The sequence below is a fragment of the Hirundo rustica genome, chromosome 6, assembly GCF_015227805.2.
Source record: "Hirundo rustica isolate bHirRus1 chromosome 6, bHirRus1.pri.v3, whole genome shotgun sequence".
Classification (NCBI taxonomy): domain Eukaryota; kingdom Metazoa; phylum Chordata; class Aves; order Passeriformes; family Hirundinidae; genus Hirundo; species Hirundo rustica.
The window spans coordinates 52,215,169-52,238,871 of record NC_053455.1 but is presented as its reverse complement, the minus strand read 5'-3'; the positions used below and the strand labels follow the sequence as shown (position 1 = coordinate 52,238,871).

Sequence of the window (23,703 nt, the reverse complement as noted above, 5' to 3'; positions counted from 1 at the left end):
TCTTATTATTAGTGGCAAAAGTTGCAAGACGAGAAAGAGTTAAATTTTTATGGCAAAATACCTTATTGGCCTTATCGGTCAGAGTAATTAGGTAATTCAGCAGCCACAGTTCAATGGGAGTTGATTTTCAAACATTGCTCTTCACACCTCACCCTGGCTGAAGCTGGGAACGTAACCCAGGCTACAAAAGAAACGGGTTGTCTCAGAAATGTCCCAAATCTCATGGCTAAATGTCCCCCATCTCATGACATCAAAGTATGTGCTGGTCAGGTGGGACATAGCAGAGCTGCAAGCTGAAATTTTTCCTTGCCATAAAAGGGACCTAATTGATGTGTCTTGGAGTTCCTTGTCAGAATATCTCAATTTGATGAGAACAGTGAAGCTGCACTGAAGTTCAACGGAAATTGAAAAAATGAGACAGAAAAATGGAAATGAACATGGAGAGATATTTTAAGAGTATCAGAGACTTGAAACCCCAAATGTTCTGTGCTCTGTCAGAGAGAAATAGAAGCTACACTTGTAATAAGTGGCTTTTATGCTCTCTACACACTCACATATCAGTTGACATCTCTGTAAAGTTCTTTCAGACTAGAAGTAATGGACTATAAAAATTCAAAAGAGAAGAAATGATGATTCCTGCTGACAGATACTCCCCAAATATTCACAAACCCAAAGAATTGTATAGATCATTTACTAGATGGAAGCTTCCAAATTCTTCTTAATGCAGAAAAACCTCACAGATATGATTAAATAAACACTTAAATTGCACTTGGACAGAAACATGGTGGTGTGTCCAAATACTGCCTAAGTGCAATGAACAACTTTAAAATACATCAGTTGCTTAGCTGAAAAAAGTCTTTAAAAAATAAACATTTTGGGTTTAGTTCAAGCAGGCTTAGGTGACCTCAGTGCAAGAGTCCTAAAAGACTTTGCTGAGATGATTTCTGGTTACCCTCTTTATTTTTATTAAAAGGTGATTTTTTGCATATTTTAAAACCTGTCATAAAATTGTGCTAGTGCACAGAAGTGTGAGGAGAATGGTTTTGATTTGTACAAATTAGTCAGCTTGCTATTGATTGCAGGTAAATGAATAGAAATATTGGTCATGAATTCAATAAAGAATTACAGAATGGAAGTGTAGTTCATGGCTGTCACATAGTTTTATGATGAAAACACCTTGTAAAACAAAGTTTCAGTTTCCTCATGTGGTTATAAGTCTAATGAATGTACTGTCTAGACAGAGGATTTTTAGGCTTCAAATAACTCTTGATGCCATGTTGGAATTAAGAGGAACAGTAGCACTGTCACAGCAGTATCTAACAATCAAATAGAATCTGGCCTCACTGGCAGATGCAAAAGAGGAGTTTGCAGTGAACTGTGCTTACTCTTCACTGAAGAGTGGGTTGTGGGATGTTTCCAATGGCATCATGCTGGGACTGATTCTGACAGTGTTTGGTGTCATCTTCACTAATGGGACACCAAGCTACAACAACTTCACCAAGAATATTTTTGGACTAGGATTAGTGGAAAATTATAAGAGAGGGCATCCGCAGGTTTTTATCACTTTGTGTCACATAGACTACCTTCTTAGAATAAAATGTGTTTTGACACACTCAGGTGTAAGGCTGTATAGACGAGATAAGTGTCAGCAGAAATGACAACTGCATCCTGTGAAACAGTCACTGACTTAAAAGATTTTGAGGTCACAGTGGCAAGAGTGATGAACTGGAGCTCTTAAGGAAGTGTGCTTAGAAAGGCCAGTGGGATTCCTGGATGTGGCAGTAGTGGGATGGAAAGTGATTTTTACCTCCAACAACTGAGTAACTCCCAATCAATAGTCTGCTAACTGTTCTCTTACAGGCCCTTTGTATTATCTGGGGAGGCAGCTTGTCTTTGACACTGCTGTTCATGCTTCTTTAGCTCAACGTTATGGGCAGAATGTTATGAAGCAGAACAGGTACACAAGAAATTTCTCAGATAAAAGCCCTGACGTATAGAACTTTTTCACCTGAGATGGTCTGTGGTCAAGGCACTGAAGGAGGACTTGTGTGTCCTGTAGCTGTTACTGGTTCCATGCAGCTTTTCTGTAAGACTTGGAGCTAGTTTGGGCACCATCTGTGATGGCGGTGAAGGAGAAAGTTGTGATCCTTTCTCTTGAGATGCATTTCTTCTGGGACATCATAGAAATCATGCTCTGATTTTGTGATTTGAAGGTGTGCCCATCTGCAGAGTAGGGCCAATGCCTCATCCCAGTCCTGGAGGCAACCTGAGGGTGAGAACATTAGTAACAGTGTGAGGGAGGACATTGCAGCCGTGAGCCCCTTGGGGAGAGCTTTGGAGTAAAGGAGGCAAACACCTTGTGTAGGGGGATATAAAGGAATCTGCTCAGAAAAATGTCTTCCTCACAAATGCTGTGCAGAAATATCAGCCAGGCTTACTGAAACCTGACTGTGAATTTGTTTTAAAATTATTTTTAAATGTTTAAGACTTAATTTTTAATGTTTTAGCATTTGTGTATTTGTTGAAGTGCTTCAGTTCCATTTAAGCACTGGATATCCATTTACGTTCAAGAATGTATTACTCCTTTATTACATATGTACTCCAAGGCTGTAACACACTGTCTTCAAGTAGCAGTTCTACGCTCATGTATTCTTTATCACTTCTAAAACGTTCAGTTCTGTGTAAAACATTTAAATTCCTTGCTGTATGCAAGTGTTCTGCCCGTGGCCAGAGAAGACAAAGATTACCTGTTTATTAACAAATTAAGGTTTTAAAATTCAGCAAGTCATTTTAAATGACATAGTGTCATGGGTTGGCAGAGTTTGGTTTTCAGTTGGGGAGGAATGTGGAGTGCTTTTCCCTGTCAGGATCTTGGAATTGTTTTGGAAAGGACAGGGACCTATCAGAAGGCTAGTTTGGGATATCGGCACCTGTTTTGACCACTAAGAATGTCAAATGTGACTCTGGGAAGCACCCATATAAACCCTGACTTCTTGCAGATCAGCCCTTTTCCTCCTGGCCGGCTGAACAGGCAGCACAGATTTGGGTCCTGCTGCTTCCCCCGACCCCCCATCTTTGGGGAGGAATCTGGCACGAGGCCTGGCCGGGCTCCATCGGCTCCCGGCGGGGGAGGAGAGGTTGCAGCTTTACATCAACAACTTCAGAAACCTGCCCGGAGCAGGGAGGGATCTCTGCCGGGCCCCTGATAACAGCCGTGGGCCCGGTTGGGCCGAGGTCACACCGACTGTCACCGAGGGGTGGGCAGAGCTCCCCTCTGCCTCCCCTCCCCTCCCCTCCTCTGGTGATTTCCAGATGGAGAAAGAAAAAGAGTGGAGTGAGGAAATCCGGAAGGATGGTCTGAGGGGAAGAGATTGCTGCCTGGGGCAGGAAATCCCATGGCCACTGCTGGCCTGGGCAGATTTAACCTTTTCCTGGCAACGTGAAGCTTCCAAGGCCTAACCCTTCCCTGAAAGAGAAAAGAAAGAGACAGAGTGGACGTAGAAAAGACACCAGATGAAGTCAGTGGAGCAAGAGTGAAAGAACTGATGAAATTATTAGAAAAGGGATTGAGGATGTGGACATTTTTAACCTGACTTCCCTGGGGTAAACTATGGAGAAATGGGCTGTTTCTCTTAACTTCTTTAATATTATTTGGGGAAATGATGGTTGTGATCAAAATTAGGGATTTATATGATTGAGATTTAAGTGAGAATGTCAAAGCCCTCACTCCTGGAGTAAAATGAGGTCTCAGCCTTTGAGACGAAGATGATTTTAAAGAGAAGGTGATTTGAGGCCCTTGGCTCCTAGGATGAAGGGAGGTCTCTATTTCTTTTCAGATAGGGACAATTTTAGAGATAGAAGAAGAGAATCCTTGTTTTATACTAGAAGAAGCATGCTTAAACAGTACCCCAGATACACTGAGACGCCCACAAGTAGCCAGGGGAAAGGCTGCTAAATGGGTGGAACTGCGCAATCTGCAAAAACTCCAGGTGCTTGCAGATTTGTGACCTTGGGAACCACAAGACTGTTTTTGTCTTGTGGCAGTGTCTCCATGGTACTCTAGAGAGACTCGTCTCCCAGAGTGATGAAGGATTATGTTTAAATGGTGAAACTGACTGAAAATCACAGGTTGTGTCTATGTTTTGTAGGAAAGTTAACAGTTTGTAGGGGGAGGGAAGAGTGTTTTGGAGTTTCATTCTGTTTTGTTTTAGTTTTTTTCCCCAACTTTTCCATTCTTTTAATGTGTGTTAATAAAACTATTTGTTTATTTTTAAGCTTAAACCTGCTTTGCTTTCTCCTGATCTTCTCCCCCTAAAAAAGGGAATAAACACTAAGACCACTACACTAAATTTGGCAACCAAAGTTTAGCAAGCATGAAACCACTACATTAATTGGTGTTTCTGCCCGGTTATTGAATTAAAACTATTACACATCGATACAAAGACATCTTCATACAGAAGTGTTTTTGGACTAAATATAACTTACTGCTCAAACTGGTCAAAATAAGCTATATGTTTGTCTTAAAAATTGTTTACTGACAAAAATATTAATGTTTTTCTTTTAGATAGCCAGAATCTTACTAACATTTTTTCCAAATTCTTTGCTAGGGGTAGTATCTCAGTTATTCGATTGCTAACTGACAATAATTATCCTATTACGATGATTAATGCTTATTGAGGACATTTAATTTGCATGCTCTAAGCATGGTGAGACAGCTAATTTGAAGTTATGCCAAATACAGTATTTAGTTTTTATATACAACATTTGTTTGCCTTTCCAAATATAAAATAATTGACAAGAATAATCATAGCTGAGGATGTTAGGTCAGCAAGTTTTCATTTCTCCTTTTAATAACAATGATGTGTTAGTTAGTGAACCAATTAACAAGGTAAACTTTACTTGCATTAAAAAAAGCATAAGGCTAAGGAAGAATTCCTAAATTGTAGTTAATGGAATGTCAACAAAGATGCATATTCTGTCATTTTTGCCCAGGTGAGAACCATCTGTCCCAGATAGATAGCATTTCTCCAACTTTTCACAAGGAAAAAGGATACAAGGTCATTTTTATGCACCTTATAATCAGGATTGACTTTGTGAATGTCAATTAAGCTACTAGGCCTTAGCCATAGTTTCAAGGAAATAGACAGTGAAAGAATAAATGTCTTTAATCATGGTTACTAGAGGCCTTCACTTTTATCCCCAGGAAATGCCTCTGTATTCGTGTGGAACTTGCATCTTGTTCAGGATATTTGGAGGGGCTAATTTTCCTTGCTGCTTCCAATTGCTCGGGTTCTTTGACCTGGACAGCGGAGCACACTTCAGAATATGATGTTCTTCTCCAAAATCTTCAGTATCTCTGGATTTGAAACTTAAGTCTCCTTAAGCTTTGAAAGGAGCTTCAGAAGAAAAAGCCCAAAGGGGAAACAAGTAGAGGCTTGTAGGATAAAAAGAATGTCTGCAGTAGTTTCTGGAAAGTGATCTGGTGCCTTTGGAAGATAAGGGGAAAGATGTGTTTTTCTATGGGAAGTGTTGAGGCTTCCTTCAAAGTCCTCCTTAGGTTCCAGCCTTTGGAGCAGCAGGGATTACAAAACTCCTCCATGGCCATCATATAAAAGTTAGATAGCACATCTATGTTCATGTACCAGTTGAGCCAATTATCTCAGTAAATATTTCTGCTTGTTTCTGCAAAAGGCATTTCTGGCTGTTCTTTCCAGCTAAGCAAACAGCTGGACTGTGGGTCACTAATGAAAAGCAGAAGAATCTATTTTTGTGACGTGCCCAAATGTATATTTTTTATTTTTATTTTTTTAAATCATCTATCAACCTCAAATTTGAAATACCTGGGATATGTTGCAGGATATTTATTCTTGTTCATGCCGTTGTTTCCTCAAACTGCTGAGAAAGCAAAGTGTCTGGATGGTTTCTGACTCTGAGGAATAAGAGGGGGAAGAGACAATTGTTCTCCTAGAGGTGATGACAAGACCCCAAGTCTCTGTCATTTGCCCAGGGTCCTTTTAACCTTTTATCATTTGGAAGAAGCTGGCAGTCTGTATTAATCCACGTGAAAAATAATGGACCTATTTCTGTCCATTTGACCTCCCCTACCCTGAAATGATCACAAGCTGGTCAGGCAGGTTATACCCAGCACTTCCTCCAGCACTCCCACTTTCTTGCTGAAGCACAATCACAGCATTTACTACACTCTTGCAAGGAGGCAACTAGCATGCCCTGAATCCATTAAGGTAAGACAGAGCAGTGATGCCTGCACGTGGTAAACTAAGGAAGCCCAGGCGTGGAATTGTGTGCATCCACGGGGCTTCTGTGCCCCCCGTCCATGGCATGGTTTTTGCCTAGGCTGGCCCTGCTCTCGGTGATGACCAGGTGTGGGGTAGGTGTTTGCCAAGGTTTGATGAGCATGATGAATGAGGGCTGCTCCCATGGTGGGGCTGGGAAGAATTTGGCCCATAGACAGGAGCCATGCCACACCACTTTGGGCTTTGTCCCCTTTTTGTTTACAATTACAGACACAGAAAAATGAGAAACTGTTCACAGTTTCTCAGTAAGAATATGGGGAATTGCTGGTTATCCACCACCTACTTAGATCCTCTTTATTTTATTTTTCTATTACGTCTTCCAATACTTCATTACCACCTTTGTAACTTAGAGGAGTGCAGGGACCAATTTAAAATCCATTGAAAGAGCCTTTGGCTTTCTGCAGTGGCTCCTGGATCAGGGCCAGGGGGTATAAACTGCTAGTGGCAAGTTTACAACAGTGCTCCCTTTGTGGGTGCCACTGTTGGGGCTTACTGAGGTGGCTGAACACTTTGACAAAAGTGATTTTGCAGATTAACCCTGTGGCAAGCTGTGTGTTCTCAGTGGGAACTCTTCCAGATTTTTAAAAACAATTATGGTTCTCTGTCCATGAATGCTGGACTATCACATTCTGCCAACAGAGGGAAGCTTCAGAGAGGATTTTTTGAGCTATGCTGAATCTCCCCCTGTCTTTGTTACTCTAACTAATCTAATCAAAGGTTAATTTGCTGCTTGCTTTATTATCCCCTTATTCAAACACACACAATGCAGTATTTTGTGAGATTACTTCTGTAATGGATTCTAGCAAGGTTAAAAAAAATTAGCTTCCTTGCACTGTGTATATACCCACCTAGTACTACACTAGTCACGCATTAAAAATGCCTCTGATCTGCTAGTTCCAGGGAAAATTAACTGTAAACTGAAAGGAAAAGTGGTGCATCGCACTTCAGTCTCAATCCTACTATTTCAGTCTTGGATTTATTCAGATCAAGAATAATATAAATACATTAGTCGGTAATTTGGTTTTTACTCATTCACAGGCAAAAATAATAATTTCCTTAGTTTGATAAAAACTGTTCTGATGGTAATGCAAATCTTCAGGAAAAGTTCTGAAATGGTTTAAATTGTCCGTTGTATATTTTTGATTGCTTACATGAATTCAAGGACTACCCCACTTGAAGCAAAGCTCTCAGTTAAGCCAAAGAATGAAACATGTTCCTGGGTAAGCAGCTGCCTAAGAAAAGTACAGTATTAAATTCTACTTGTGTTGGTAGTTGGAAAGCAAAGAGGTTGCATTACTAATGGATAGATCAAGCTGATGAATTATTACAACAAATTCTTTTATTGAAAAATTGAAACAGTTCTTAGTTGAAACGTGTCGAAGCTCAGAGAGTAGGTTCACAGTAGGTTTTCCAATAAGGATTATTCTTTTTTGTTACATATAGGACCATATGTAGTCAGGTTTCATTTTTGCTGTTGTTGAAAACTTAGCTTAAACCTTGTGAAGCTAGATATTTTTGTGCTGCCTTGAATTCACCATGAGCAAACAAAAAATCCAGCCATGTGGAAGTTGCAGTGATGATTTCCCAGCAACCAGTGGCTTGTGGCTTGCAAAGCATTGTTTTTACTATTTCAGTTGTGGTTCACTACATTCTGCTCTTTTTTTAATATAACATGTGAAGATCTGTTGTTTGTGGTGTATCATTGATACAATTCTCCTGCAACGAAAAACAAAGAAGGCAGTAGTGCTTTTAATAGAGAGTGCCTGATTGATAAGCTAGCTGCAGCCAAACCTGCTCTGGCTAATTGTCTTTCAAATGCCCTCATTAATCAAACAGAGGAGTAACTCTGACAGGAGGGCTGTCACTGTTTTCATGATTTCCTACCACTCACCTCACAGTGTGAGACCTGGCTGCGTACCCAAATCATGGCCTTTAAAGCAGTTTTAATGCCTGCTCACTGCAGAGCACACCTGGCTTTGGTGGGATGGGGGCCTGCCCAACTCTGAGGCATGATCTATCCCAGGAGACCAATTTAGCGGTTATTTAATGATTCATAGCTTGATGTCTGGAAATGAGTGCTCCACACGATAACATACATAAACAAATTTAATTAGTTTTTGCCTTTTTTGCATAAGTAGCCACCAGTGTATTAAAGCTGCAAACAAAACAGGTAGGCTGCCTGGAAAGTCATTGAAGCTGGTTAACAGCAGATCTTTGTAAAAGGCTATGGTGCTTTCTTTCATCTGCTCATGGTCACTGATGCCACTTTGGTCAGGTCCTGAAGTTGCTGGATTTGCTTTTTAAGAACAAGGGAAGCAGCTATCTCAACTAGCTTTTACTTAGGTGTTAGAATGATATATCTACAGTAAAAACTGTCAGTCTCTCATCTACTTCCCTTCAAAGCTGCAGAACATAATTTTTTGAATCTTTTTTAAAAGGATGTGCTTCATATATTTCCTGTTTTACAATCTATTAGAAATATTATTTAGTAAACATCAACCTGAGTTATTGTTCAGAGATAGGCATTTATACATTTGCATTTTTATTGAACATACATGAAAACATTGCAAAATTATTTCTAGTTGCACACGCTACAAAATTGGGCAAAATACTTAATGCTTAAGAAAGCAAATTTAAAGCTTAAGGGACAGTTGGTTTTTTTTTTTAAAATTTTTTTGCAATACTGCATAATTAACACTGGTGATGTATGAAGTGTATGGAGGTTTGTTTCTCTGCTGTTAAGTGTTTCATATTCTCTGTGGAGCAGAATTCTAGAATTGATAGTCCAGAATAATATCTTGTCATTCTCCTAAGCAATAGAAGTGAATATATTTTGCATGAAAAAATGTTGTATTTTGCATATATTCATATTAAGTGAAATTCTTACTTTAATAACATTCCGGGGCTGAAAATTATTCAGCAAAACACATTAAAAATATTTTATATTGGAAGGTTTCTTTGAACTCCAGACAGCAGAGCAATATAGCTTGTCTTTTCTTCTTCATCTGGGAATAGTTCCTACCCACCAAGTGGAATATTTACTCCTGTGAGAGGTGCCTTTTTCTCTAATAGGGCAGTTTGACAAATTTTTGCAGATCCTGGTTTTAGATTATAAATTGTCTAAATCAGACACCTTGTTTTCCTGAACACGCAAAGGAAAGTCTTAGCATGGAACATGTTGGTTCCAGGAATCCTGCAGTCATCACTTTATAAAAGTGCTTGATGTCAGACTTGAACAAGGGAGACCAAACCATGATTTAAGATGATATTCTGCTATCCAAAAGTGAAATTCTGTCTCCAGCAAGTTCAGTGGAAACATTGTTATTGGTCTCAGTGGGGCCAAGTTTTATTTTTGTTGAGGTATTGTGAACTTTGAAAGCAATTTAGACTGGGAAAGAAGGTGAGGACAGGGGACAAATTGCTTTTGACCTCTTTCTTTTAAAAATTTAACAGAGACCATTGGCTCATTTTTGCCAGTACCTCCCAACACCTATCAGAAAACGTATTTTCTCTGAGTCACTATTAATTTTATATCATGGCATTTGTTTTTATTATGAGAGACAGCATTCCAAGTGGTGTGATTTATAGGATATGTATACCTAGGTAGATACTGCCTCCTGTTTTCTCCTCTCTATAACCCAAACCAAAGAGCCTTAAAGGGAAGTAATAAAATCGAGGTACCTGCTCCTAAAATTTGACTGACTTTAACAAAACCGGTAACATGTAGGTAAACATTTTTGAAGGCTAGTGATTGATTTTATGAACTCATTCAATGTCTGTAGGTTGTGCTCTGTGGACACTCAAAAGGATTTCTGATTAGTGTCATCATATCCCCTATAAATCTGTTTGCTAGGGAATGCGTATCTTGGTAATAAAAAACTTGTCCTGCAGTGAAAGGTCTTGGCATAATGGCAGAATTATTACTATTTACTTCATTTGAAAAGCAATTCTAGTACCTTGTCACCATCCTCTAGAAATGTTCTTCTTTTTTTTTTTTTTTTTCCTGTGTATAAGTCAAACCAAATACATTTGTTTGGTGATTTAATTAGATAATATTAATCAGTATACACTTCCTTTCTTACACAGATTGTTGTGGACCCTACAGGTCCAGTCTTTTTGCTGTTATCTGCTTGAGTTGACCCCTGGCAAACATAGTCCATAGGGCCCTTGCTTGGGAAAATCTGTCAGCTTCCGGCTGTATTCTTCTTGTCTCTTTCAGATTTGGACTCCCTAGATCAGGATAGCTCTTTAAGATACAGTGAGGAATCAAACTTTGTGTTTAAGTGTCTTCCCAAGAGCTATGAGATGTCACCCCACTTTAAGATTTTACACATGGTTTCTTCAGCTGTGATCAGGAGCCCTTTCAGGCTTGGTCATCTAAAGTTTTGCATATGTTGAATATGGCCCCTAGGTCTCTTAAAAAGCACAGATTATTTTTCAACAGGATCTACAAAACAGACAATACAACACCTAATATGTTACACCTAATATGTTTTGAGCCTGGCCAGAGCCTTTTGCTCAAAGTTAGTACAGGTACCACCTTGGCAATTGTTGCTGTGCCTGCCCCTCAGGGAGGAGCAGTGCTGGACAGTGCTGCCTTCTATGCACTTTCCTCTTGTTTTCCTGTTAAATTACAAGCAACTAAACTCTATATATCGAGTTTTTCTATCCAGGTAAATGAAGAGTTTTATTCTGACTGGCCTCCTACTGGCAGTCATTCCACACTGCAGCCAGCTCAATAAAACATTTACATGGGAAATAAATTTAGTGATACATGTTTTAGGTCTGTTTATAGCATATTCAGTGTATCCATTGTTGAGAAAGACGCTCTGCTGTTCCCTTTTGAGATCTGGCACAGGGTTTAGCTAAACCTATGCTTTATTTATTTGTGGAACTGTTGTGAATCATAAAAAAAAAATTGCAAAATACTTCCCTAAAAGAACTGCTGAGTGTAGCATCCGATTGCAGGTAGTTAAGAGCAATAGTGTTTAAAAGGTGCTAAAATTCAGGAACTGCGTAGGAATTGGTAGATGACAATTCCTGTGTGAGTTAGGCATCTGGAGCCAGCACTATCCCCAGCCCGGGCACGCTGGGGCCTGGATTCTGCCTTTGCATGAGCAGGAGAGGAGGATCTGCCACAGGGAAGCTGTGGGAAAATCTGTAATCAGATCCCTAATAACATGAGTGACTGCTGCAGGCACACTTTTGAGCAAATAGATTGCATTGTAGCAACACAGTGCAGAGCGATATTGTGGGTTAGGCAGACTGAAATAACTGGATAGAGTGGATTGAAACTGATTAATTTTTTGATGGTTTTAGCTGGTTGTGTGCCAAAACCTATTTTCTTTTATTTAGCGATAATAGTTGTGATATATTAAGAATAAACAAGATTGTAAGGGAGTTTTCATTAGTAGCAAAAAGGCTATTTCAACTTTCCCTTTTGTTTTTCTCATGTATAATTTTAATTATAACTTCAACAGTTTATTAGTTTATTAGCTACAGCTTTTTTTTCTCTCTCTCTCTCTTTTTTTTTTTTTTTTTTTAAATAATAAAAACACCCAAAATGTACAAAACCAAGGTGGTAATATAATACTTATAGGACAATTTTGGTTTTTTGTGTTGCAGAAACGATGTTGCTCCTTCAGATCTGATGAGAATGAGGTGGGAGACCACATTGGTGGAAAAAGACATACGGTAAGAATTTGTCATTAAAGGAAAAACATACAGGACTGTCATCTAAGTTAAATGCGGATGGGTCATGGATTAGACCTTCTCTGAGGGCTCATTTAGCCCTTAGGTATGGAGTATGTCTGTGAGTACAGTGCTAATGGTGATTATTGCTCTGATAGATCATCTGCTCAAAAATAATTGATAGGACCTTCCTGAATTTGTAGTATCACCTTATCCCATGGGAAAAATACATAGATGGGAAGAACTCCATTGTGAAATGGAGATGTATGGAGCAGTTTCTCTCTCTTTCAATATTTTCCAGTACTTTATTTGTTGTTATGAAGTCTTAACACTAAAAACTGAAATTTCTTATCAAACTTCAGCAGAAAAATGTGGTTACTGGTGAAAGATGCTTATTGGATTTTGGTTTATAGTAACAAAAGTATTTGGGCTGAAAGTGCTTTACTGATGGATTCAGAAAGCTATCTGGTGTAAGTCAGCTCTGAGTAGGACATAAAAACCCAGGAGTTACTACTTCAAAAAAGTCAAGCTCATTTTTTGCCTTTTAATTGTTTTTATTGTGTGAACTTACCATCTTGAAATTATGACGGATTAGAACAAAGGCATTGTTTCTATAAGGAATGGGATCGTGAAAATCAACTGAAATACAACCCAGTAATTTGGTGTGAAAATTTTAATTTCAAGAAGCAGATACATAACAATGCTAATTTGTCAGACATACTGGGTTTGAGCTCTGAAAATGGTGGGTGAAATTCAGATGTCTTCACCAAGATATCAGAAATAATAGATATCAAAGGCGGGGAAAGTCACCCTAGTTTGACTTTACAGTCAACTGAGCAAAAATGGGCACCTTCAGAGAGTGATTCATCTCAGCCTAAAATAGGCAGGTCAGACAATTTGCCCCCTGGAGTTGCCTGTTTCTCTCTGTTGACTGTTGGAAAGCCTACAGTGACAAACTCAGAATAAAATGTGTAACCTCTCAGTGTCTAAAGCTAGGTTAGATGAATCTCACTGTGTGGTAAGGAGGACAGGCTCTGCCAGCTGTGCTAGTGGTGAATAACAGCTTGCTGGGGTGCTCCAGTGGGGCTGTTTCTGGAGGGAATTGAGAAGATCTGGCTAAGAAATTCTGGGGGTCCTCAAGACAAATTAACCCAATGATGATTTTTTTTTTTTTTTTTTTTTTTTTTTTTTTTTTTTTTTTTTTTTTTTTTTTTTTACTTCTTAGTTTCATTGATAGTAGGTAGTTTTATTTTAATTGTGTAAAAAAATATGGAAATTCTGGGTTTTGTGTTTGTGGCCTTTTTTTTCTCCCTGTGGAATCCTAAAAATGAAGATATATTTTATTCTCTTGAGCGGTAGAAGTTGCTGTGGGATTTTTTCAATGCCTATTATTTGTTTCCCATTTGCCTTCTCCACTTGTAGTGTTGCAGTGTGTAGCTAGCTAGTGGCTACCTGTTAATCCAGTAAGCAAAGAGGAACTGGATAGACATTTTTTTAAAGATATGGCAAGGTATGCTGGTTTTCAAAGATATCTGTGAGACTGAAGATCCAGCTACATTTGTAATCAAAATCCTTGCCTGTTTAAAATTAAAAAATAAAAAAGAAATTGAGATGGATACAGGAATGAATGGCAGTGATGTTTTATACAACATTTGCTATTTACAGAGTTAATAGGAAATGTTAAATAGGAAGGATATAATATCATGAAAATATTTAGAGAAAAATAGTGGGTTTGAGGAGTTTACGAATTAGAAGAACAAGATTGCTCAGAAGACCGTTGCTTAAAAGGGAATTGTCCTGAGCACTGAGTTATACTGCCATAGAATATGTTCAGCCTTTTAGGTTGCAAGATACTTCTCATGCTGAACTCCTGTAAATACAAACCAGTTTGAATATAACAGGCGCACAAGGGCTTTTTTGCTTCTTCCAGAAATCCCCAGAAGTGGGAGGATGGAAAAAGTCTCAGTAGTATTTATGACTTTTATTTTCTGTTGTTCAGAGAACCTACCAAACATATAATAATTAGAACTTTGTGCTTGAGGTCATACTGGTTCAGTGACTTTATACCTGAACTGATGTTTTCTGTTACAGAGTGTTCTGAATTTTCTGGCAGTCATAGATGGGGTAAAATGGCTCAGTAGTTCAACACACTTGTAACCTGCTGTTATTTGTTTTTTATTGGGGTTTTTTCATGTCTTGACAAATACTAAAAACAGGACATAGATTGTTCCAAATCTTGAATGCACCAACTGTCTAAAAAAAATCTGAGATAGAAGAAGGAAGCTTAAACTTCTTACATCTTCTCTTGCTCATATATCTGCAAATGAAGTCCTTTCTTATTTAAGTATTTCCCAATATAATCTACCACGTCAAATACTCTGTATGAGTTTGGCCGCTTGTAATTTACCAGAAAAACAAGAGGGAAGTGCACAGAAGACAGGCTGCATACTTTGAACTGAAATTGTGCACTGCCTTCATTAACAGTGGTAGGATCTCTAAACAGACATCAATGAACCTTTATAAATTTAAATTTAGCCAAGCATGTTGTATAATACCCCCTATTACTCTTCAGAAAACTCAGAAATGAGTTAGTTCTGAGCATGTGCTGGCAGTTGTGTGCACGTTGCTAATGAACCTTGTGAGTACAACTTATGGGCTGCTTCACCTACATTTACTTTTCATTTAGCCCTTTTCAGTTACCCATTCAAAAATCTTTGAAGACTCTTCCTCAGTCCTGTAATCTTTCTTCAGTGAAAATGAGTAGAACCACAAAGAGAAATAGAATAGAATTCATTCTCTTCTGTGTAAAAGAGAATGGATAAAAGCTTGACTTTAATACACTGCTGTTATAAGGCACCTTTTGACCACATGGCACACGAGCTGAAGTAAATCTGTTCCTTGTCATGCAAGGCCTTCCCAATTAGTGGGGGAAATCCTTCATCAGAAAGATGAAGAAAACAGAGTAGAATTGAGTACACTAATGCTGTGAAAGGGCAAATTCACCTGTACTTCTGTAGTTGCTACCATTTGCAATCTGGAGGCAAGTAAAATTATTGAAATAGGAACATTACTTTGAATGCAAGTGAAATTGAGGGAGTGGGATAATTCTTTCAGAAGTAGAGAAAAGAATTTTACCTTCACTAAAAATCAGGGATTGTCTTTCCTATACTGGGATGGCTGGAAAGTAATTTTATAGACCTATTTTGACTCAGTTCACTTGGAGTATAACTTACTATTGAAAAATATTTGTATGGAAACATATAGTAGAGCCTCCTAGCTACAGTGATTTTCATCACAGTGACAGTCTTGATGGCCTTCTCCCGGGACTGCCATGATCTGAAAATAGTATATATTTTGAGTTTTACAGAATATCTTCCTGAGTTAAATTTCAGAGTAATTGCAGGGCTGCTATACTTTGAAAATAATAACTATTTGCATGGGGTTTAAAAGGTGTTTCAGGGCCTGACATCCAGTGAAATTCTCAAGTTGTTGAAAGGATGGTTTGAGTAACTCTTTTAGAAGCTCAGTTAATGTAAGGGCATGATAATTTTTGCCCTCACAGGACTGATGACATGATTAGCCCATTAAAAATCTGTATCATTAGGCAGGTATTTCTTTGCTATGGACCCACCAGGAGTTTGAATATTCATAATTTTGAGAAAATACTCATCACTGTTGGATTTACTAGAATGTTCAACATTTTTGGGGTGTTATCCCAATGTTCTGAGGATAGAAGAATTGGAAAAAATTCTGTGTTGCTTCAGTGACTGGATGTGATTCTTTTTTTCCCCAAAAAATTTTCCCATAATTTTTTTCCTTACTCACGTGGATTTATCTCTATCAGTTACAGCAAAGGATATGCCTTCTTATTTAGAAGTAAGAGTATTCTGAGTGTAGAAATGGAATGCTCAGACTTGACAAGGTTACCCTGAAAAAATTGGATATGGTGTGGCTGCTGGGCTAATTACTCTTTCCTTGTTGAGTTCAAATGCTGTCAAGAGTAACAGGCAGTGAGTTGAGCACAAAGGAAATTTTCTTGACGAAACAAGACAAGAAGTGAAATGAGGGGATGTGTAGCTGGTTATGTTCGTTGTTCTAGTGAAGGCGGTATTCAAATGATGGTAGACTTCTTTCTGAGTCTCATCATTTTCTCTGGGAGTACATTTGCATAAGTGTTTTACTACAGGAGAAAATACTTGTTCTCACTTGCCCTGCTTTGGTAGTAGCATGGAAGTCTTGGAAATACAAGGTCTAACACATCCATGTGGGTCCAAACCTGGGGGGCTGAGGTGAATGTATAATAACTAATAAATATCACCTTACTGCATGGGTACTGAGATACATAATTTGCTTCATGCTTCGCAAGTAACCTCTGTGAAAAACAGATATTTTTGTCAGTACACTTGGTTGTCTTAAACCAAAGTGGTCTCCAAAACTTGCATTGCCAGCTGTAATGGATTGATGTTTTCTGGACAGCAGTCCCTTGTGTGTCTTATAAAGGGAATGCAGTGTGAAGGGCTTCTAGTATTATAAACTTACCAAACATATTTTGTTTTACTTGAAATATGACTTACCTTGGTTTTACTTTCTGTATATCATTCTTCCCATCTCATTGGATTTGTCTTTCATTTTATGGGAGAAGTTTTGGATGCAAAGTCAATTTATTGAAACATGTTTTCTTGAATGTCATTGTGTAATTTCTGTGTAAGTTTGCTGCTGCAGGGACTGCAAAATATTGCTGTAAATTGCCAAATCTTAAATAAAGGATTCAATACGTAGAATATAATTGGTGTATAATTAGAGAAATGGAAATGGGCGAACAGTGTCAATACAGAACAGAAACAAGGTATTGGATGGGAAGAGCAGTAAATCCTTTCAGTACAGAAGTTTTAGACATTTAATGACCTCTAACTGCTATCTAACTGACAAATATAATCTAGTGCTGGGTAGAGCTCTTGACCACCTTTGCTGTTTGTAATAAGGAAGGATCAATTCCCTCATCCATAAGCACAGTGTAAGTTGCAAAACTTTCAGTGTCATTGGAGTGGCCCTGGCACCTTAGCACGCAGCTGAGGTTGGTGGGGTGTAGATAATCTTAGCACTGAAATGGCTCTATGGCCTTTCCTGCAAAGTAGAAAAACTTGCTTAGGTGACATAACTATTTAAAAATATTTCTAGTTTGTGAAGTCAAGGAGTAATGATTGCTGTTTGTCTATCTTCAGTGTGTGTGGACGGTTAGCTTAGGAGTTATTCTTTCCAGCCTGTTCTAAAAGTCCTTTTGAGAAAGAAAATTGTAGGCTCCAAAACTATCATAAGGATTATAAAGCATAAGGATCAGAAGGAAAACAGACCAGACTCTCACAAAATTTACCAAATTTGAAGACTTCAGAAAGAATATTCTAGGCTTACTGAAGTCAGCAATAATTTGATATTTTCAAAACTGACAAACTAGTATGTCATTCAGACTTTGTTCAGAAAATTAATTTTTGATTTTTTTTTCCTTAAGTGATACCATATTTAGCTGAAGTTCTAAATCACAGCATGTTCTGTGCTTGTCAGTGAAATGCCAAGTGTCCCATTTTGTTCCTAATGGAACTCTTGTATGTGTTTGTGCGTAGCCTGAAGTTTTACATTCTGTCCAGAGATGGAAGCTTGTTCTGACAAGGTCAGATTGGGAAGGAGGCCACATTCCCTGATTAAGAAAGCCAGGAGGCCAGAGCATGCTATTTCATTAGACAGTCCAGGACTCTCTCATAGAAAAGGAGGGAGAATGAACGCTATGGAATTTAAAATGACTATTTCAGCTTTTCTGTAGCTTGGAAAATGTTGCTCTTGGGCAATATTCTGTTAATGATCACTATTGGGCCAGATGTTCAGCACACGTAAATGAGTGTATTTCCATTGACTTCAGTGGAACTAGGCCAACTTACACCATCTGAGAATCTCTCCCCTCAGCTTTCTTTCTAAACCAGTTGTGATTTTAGATAAGGAGTTGAAGTATTAACTGTCATAGTTCCAGCAGAGGAGAAGAAAATTAACATTCTTATTTGCTTCATCAGTGTGAGAACAGATTAAACTGTGACAAAGAATCAAAGTAATTCAACTAATCAAATATAAGAATGAAATGTAGCAGACTTGCTTTGTTTTACAGTGGGTATTTTGTCTGTCAAAACAAAATTTCATAATTTACTAGATGTCTGGGTAGTTCTCCAAGCTTCTGATGCCACTTAGGCCAGTGGTTTGAAATAAATTGAACATATTAATCTGAAAAAGATCCCAAATTTTTGTTCTTAGTTGTTGAGGTTATTTTTTATTTATTAATAAATTAAGACAGACTCATGCAGGGGCTCTAAGAAATGGGATGAGCTCTATGAACAACTGGGTGCATTCCTCCTGTCTTTCTATTCTGCTGCCATTCAGCACTTATAATGGTAATGAAGTCTAATTACAAATGCATGTGACTGCCTGTTGTAATCTGTCAGTGTTTTTCTGAAAAACCTTGTGCCAGTTCAGTATTGGTCATTAGATAATAAGGATTGATAAAACGTAAGGGGCAAAATGTTAAAAATGCTACTATCGATTAGAACGCACCTTAATAATGAAACCATGGGCCTGGGGACGAAAGCCATGGATCATTTTGACAATTCAGCCTTAGATTGTGGATGAGACAGAGTGGGGACAATTAATCCCTCAGAGCCACAAATCACAAATAAAGTAGTTGCAGCTCATTACAACCTGACCTTGCTAAACGGCCTTGAAAACATAAGTGACCTTCTAGTATTTGAAAAGATTACCAAGCTCTATTGAGAAATATATTTTTTAAATTTTTTTTTAAAATGCTTGGGAACCACATGGCTTAATTTTAACTGATCTTGATGAAAGAAGCTTTTAACTTCACCATCTTTCAGGAATCAAATTGATAACGTCTCGTGGAACTGATGGCGACACTGAAGGGCAGTGTTTGGGAAAGATCTTAAAAGTCAAAAGTCTTGATCTGTGCAATTAATCAGTGGAAGTTTGTGCTGCATTAGCTTTGAAGAAACAATAGTTTCAATGAACTATCCAGTAGTTCCAGTGAGGGCTTTCATAGATATTACAGCATTATTGAAGCACTACATAATTGCAGGAAAACATCTTTGTGCATTACAGTCAAGTCTAATACTAAAATTTGGAAATATGTTCAGCAAAATATTTCATGAACTCCCCTCATGTTACCTCCTTAAAGGAGAGGCCATGTATTTTGCATTTCTGTCCTTTGACATGTGCTGCAGATGCTGTGGCTAACTGACTTGAGTGCCTTGTCATGGGCTAGTGCATATGAAAATCTCAAAAGATTCCATCTGGGTTTCTGATGGAATAGTCTACCTAAATTTGATCCTTAATGCTGAGTCAAGCTCACCTTTCAACTGACTGTGGTGGAAGGAAATACCTGTTGCCATATTCTTTTAGCCTTCTGATTGTTTGCATTTTTGTAGTGGAGTCTTCTCATGGATTGTAACATAAACAAAGTGATTGTTTTCACATTCCTCTCTGAGGAGGGACAATTGATGGACTTCTAGTGTCACCAGTGGGGTGGAGAGGAGTCAACCTTATTCTCCAATCCCTGGTCATTGTCCAGAATTTATATAAGCGAGGTCAAGAAAATAAACTTCCCTTCTTTTTGCCCTGAACTTGACTGTTTGAGTATAATTTCTTCTCGTGTCCTCTAGCGACAGATATCCTCTCAGCTTATTCCTGAGAAGAGGTAGTGACCACCATCCCTGATGTTGTCTTGACTGTGCAATGAATTTTGAGTGCTTGCTGATTTCATTGTGCTGTGGACTAGGCCTGTGTGTGACTCTGCTTATTGCTCCTTCCTTTCAATGTACTTGAATGAGGTGTTTCCAAGTGTCCTCTCCATGCATGAATTCCAGCCTCACCCCATGTACTGCATCCCCTACGTTAGATAAATGCAATTCCTTTAAAACCCACTTCTCTGTAAATGCAAGAGGCCTGTGGCTTTCTGTGAGGTCTTTGCTGTGTTCTGTACAAGAGATGGAGTTTGCTCTTGTGCTGAGGGCATCATTAACAATGCTCTACACACAGACCGCTTGTTTGTGGTAAGAGGGTGGTGACTTCCATGATGTCAGTGATGGCTGTGGGAATGGAGGCAACAGCTCCAAGTTTCCTCGTTCTTTGATGTTCAGAAAACAACATCAAACAACTTATGGTAGTGTGGAACCCGTACCATAGATCACAGAATATTAGGGCGTGCTGAGAAATGGCACTGGAGAGATAATAGTTTCTGCAAAAGTGGAATTTTCAAGATAGCTCTAAAATGCAACCTTATATAGAGGACATGGCAAAAAAATCCCAGTTGAATGTATCATATGCAGAGTAATCACAGTCCCCTGTCTGTGTGGGGAGCAAGGTGAAGGTATCTCCATGCTGCTGCTAGAGAAACTAAGAGCCCACTCTCACAGCACCTGGATTTAGGTTGCTTTACGCTGGCATTACCAGGACTGAGGTTTAGCTGTGGTAGAGCTCTCTCCTTGACACTGGTCTGGGATGACAGTGCGTTTGGCATTGGGAGTGACAGAGAGAAGTCTGTGTGATATCACTATATGTGATATATTGATACTGGCTCTCCTTTTATTAGCTTGAAACAAAATGGATTAGATGAACAAAAGGGATTCCTTGGAAGATCTATTCAATTATTTCATATTGACAGCCAGTCTATCCTTGGCTGTTGCAGTTCCTACTTCTGATCAGAAAACATTGTGATATTTTCAGTACATCCATGGCTAAACAGTGACTCCACAGTTTGAGTTAACACTTCATCTCCTGACATTCCTGTCAACATTCCCAACTGCTTTCCAGAGACTTCTCCTCCAGAGATTCAGCTGTAGTCAAGGTCTCGTGACAAGGATAATTCTGGCCATGCACTTGTGGGGACACTCTGTGGGGCACAATACAATTCAATTACTGGACATAGGACTGGGAAACAAGTGGAAAAAAATTACTCCTTGTAAGAGAAAAATCATTCAACTATTTATTACGTAGATCAAGACACTGAGGGTATTCCAGTATAGAAATGGACAACCGGAGCAATAACTTTGACCCTTGCTGTTTTCCTTTTTGAGTGGGAATTTAAACAGCATTTCTAATAGCATCAAAGGTGCTTTAAGAATCAACCCAAACGTTTCCTTTACCTTTCTTACTTAGTAGCTCCACTTAGTGGCTGCTGGGATAAGAAAGGGTTCCTCAGCACCTGGTGCTGTGGTGCTCATCCCCTTTCCCTTCATCCTGTTAGATCCTTCAGGCACACAGGCCATGGATCGCTGCGGGGATGTCAGAGACTAGCAAGTGCACTAATTGCAGAGTGGGAAAGAACCCCTGCTGATTCTCAGCTGAATTTTTCCTTGTAGCAAACCTTATTGTCTGTGAATGTTTCTCTATCGAACATTTCTCTGTCTTGTGTAGTTGTGATTTCCTTTGGCAATTCATGGGTCATACAGAGCACTGAATCACAGCAGCTCAGCACGCAGCCTTCCACCCTCATGGATGACACTCATTCTGCTTAGAATCAGTCCCTGATTCCTTTGCAGGCTTTCTGCTCTTTGAGTCCTTGTTCATTTGATTTCTGGCTTTTGGGGATGAATTTATCCCCCTGTGTACTCTATTTACCAAGGAATGTGATTTTCAGGAGATATTAAGCATGCTTGAAGAGTACTTTGAGGGACAAGTTCTTCAGAGGAGCAGAGAAATCTGGTTTCAGGAAGGTGAGATGCCAGCTGTCCTTTATATAAAAGCTTGAAGTACTACTCAAAAGCTAAAAGTAAAAATAGCTGAAGCAGCAGAGATATTTTGGTGGAGGAGAAGGAGCAGAGAAGTGATTGTCAGTGCATAGCTGTGAACATAAATAAATACTGGCCTTTCAAGGGTGTAATGTCTGTTTTCTCCAAGCAAGGCAAACTCCCAATAGCTGTCCTTAAAAAGTGGTCGTTTTGAAGAATAGAGTAAGTTTTGTAGGCGTGCATTTGGCATTTGTGTGTGTACCCTGACAGTACTCTACACATTTCTGCATATGACTTTGTCTAATCCAGGTGATGTTCAGAATACTGGCTATGTAATATATGCAATATTTGGGCATTATGTTGGCTCTGTAAGTTACTGCAGTGAAAATTAATAACTTTCTCCTTTGTAATTAAGCACTTGTCTCTCTTGTGGCCTGCTGAAGCAGCGCGGTAAGAAGGAGTAGTGATTCCCTGGTCCAATTGTGTAACCATGGAGCTGCTGTCTGGATCACAGCATCTCAAAGGAGCAGAGATAGCTCCCCTAGATAGCTATGGGATCTTGCTGGGTAGGCGAGGAGCAGAAAGAATTGATACACTGGGAAAAGGCATATCCAGTTCTTGTAGACCATGGGAGCAAAGAGGTGCCTGTTTCTGGAACAAGCATTTTGTATATACAAAATTTCCAGTATTTAGGTTCAGTTTTTTCCCCTCATTTGCTAAAGATCACATTGTATCTAGAGAAGAAACCCGTTTTTCTAGTTCACTAGCTACAATTTATTCATATTTATGTCCAGTATCCAAATCCAGTGGCCTTTACTATGTAGAAGTCAAATAATTTTTTTTTACAATGCAAGTCAAAGGTGGTACTTCAGCTTCTTTTAAGTTGGTACACTGAGCATTGACCAGCCAATTGGATTGATGTGATGAACCATATGGATCTCAGACCAGGACTAAATCATGTCAAATATAAGTTCTTGCTTGTGTGCTTCATTTTTTTTTTTCTTCTGTAAGCCTGTAACTGCATGTACAAGCTCTTCTCTCCCCCTTTATATGTACCATAAAAGAAGCTAATAGCATAACAGTTAATGTCACAAGTGACCTATTTTAAAACATTACTTAGAGTTACTTATTTCAGCACTGTCTGTGCTGAAATTTTCTATTTTGGATGCCTGCCTCAGCCCACTTCTGTCTGAAATGAAAAAAGAACCCTTATTCTTTTCAGAAAAAGAAGGAAAAGTAAATTTTGCGTGTTCTTATATATGTTTGATCAGCTCCATCACATTCTTCTTCAGCCTCAATCTAAAAGTTTTGTTGGATCATTATCTTTTGCTGTTCCAGTGAAAATCCATTAGGGAAAACACTGAAAAATCTGGGTTTTTTCACTTGTTCAGTAGAGATTTGGTATTTGAATTTCCTGAAATTACTGTCTATACAGCACATGCCAAGCATGCATGATATTGCAGGCGTTGAGCAAAATCTTTCCAGAGATCACTTTTCATAGAATTTTAGGCTACTTTGGTATCAAGCATTGGAAGTTCAAGGCATATGCTGACCCAGAGCAGTGCAGCACTTGGTGCTGGGGGTGCTGAGGTGGGGAATTCTGCTCCTGGTTCCAAGTACAGTGCAGACCATCAAGGCTGAAAGTGAGGAGATGCTGCTGGGCTTTTGATGTTCTCTTTTTACAGCTGCTCGGACCGAGGTGGACGAAAACCTCCTGAGCTGAGGAGCTGTAAAAGGACTTGGCTAGCAATGGACCTTAAAGGGAGCAACAACAAACTCATGTGGAAGTAGGGCTGCTGCCACTGACATAAGAGGTGGCAAAAATATTGGAGGAGTGTGGATATAGGTTGAGATAGGAGGCAGAAAGAAAAGAGGTAGGATTGGAAACCTGAGGGTACTGCATAGGAGAGGGGCTGGGACTA

The 23,703-nt window shown here is 39.0% G+C and overlaps 1 long non-coding RNA gene across 1 annotated transcript in view; it reads left to right on the top strand.

Annotated features, from left to right (window-relative positions):
- Nucleotides 1-23,703, top strand: part of LOC120754649 (uncharacterized) — a 127,581-nt gene that overhangs the window by 43,398 nt on the left and 60,480 nt on the right. The window contains exon 2 of the long non-coding RNA XR_005701510.1: nucleotides 11,940-12,008. This is a non-coding gene — a long non-coding RNA (uncharacterized LOC120754649). The remainder of the gene's footprint in view (nucleotides 1-11,939; nucleotides 12,009-23,703) is intronic.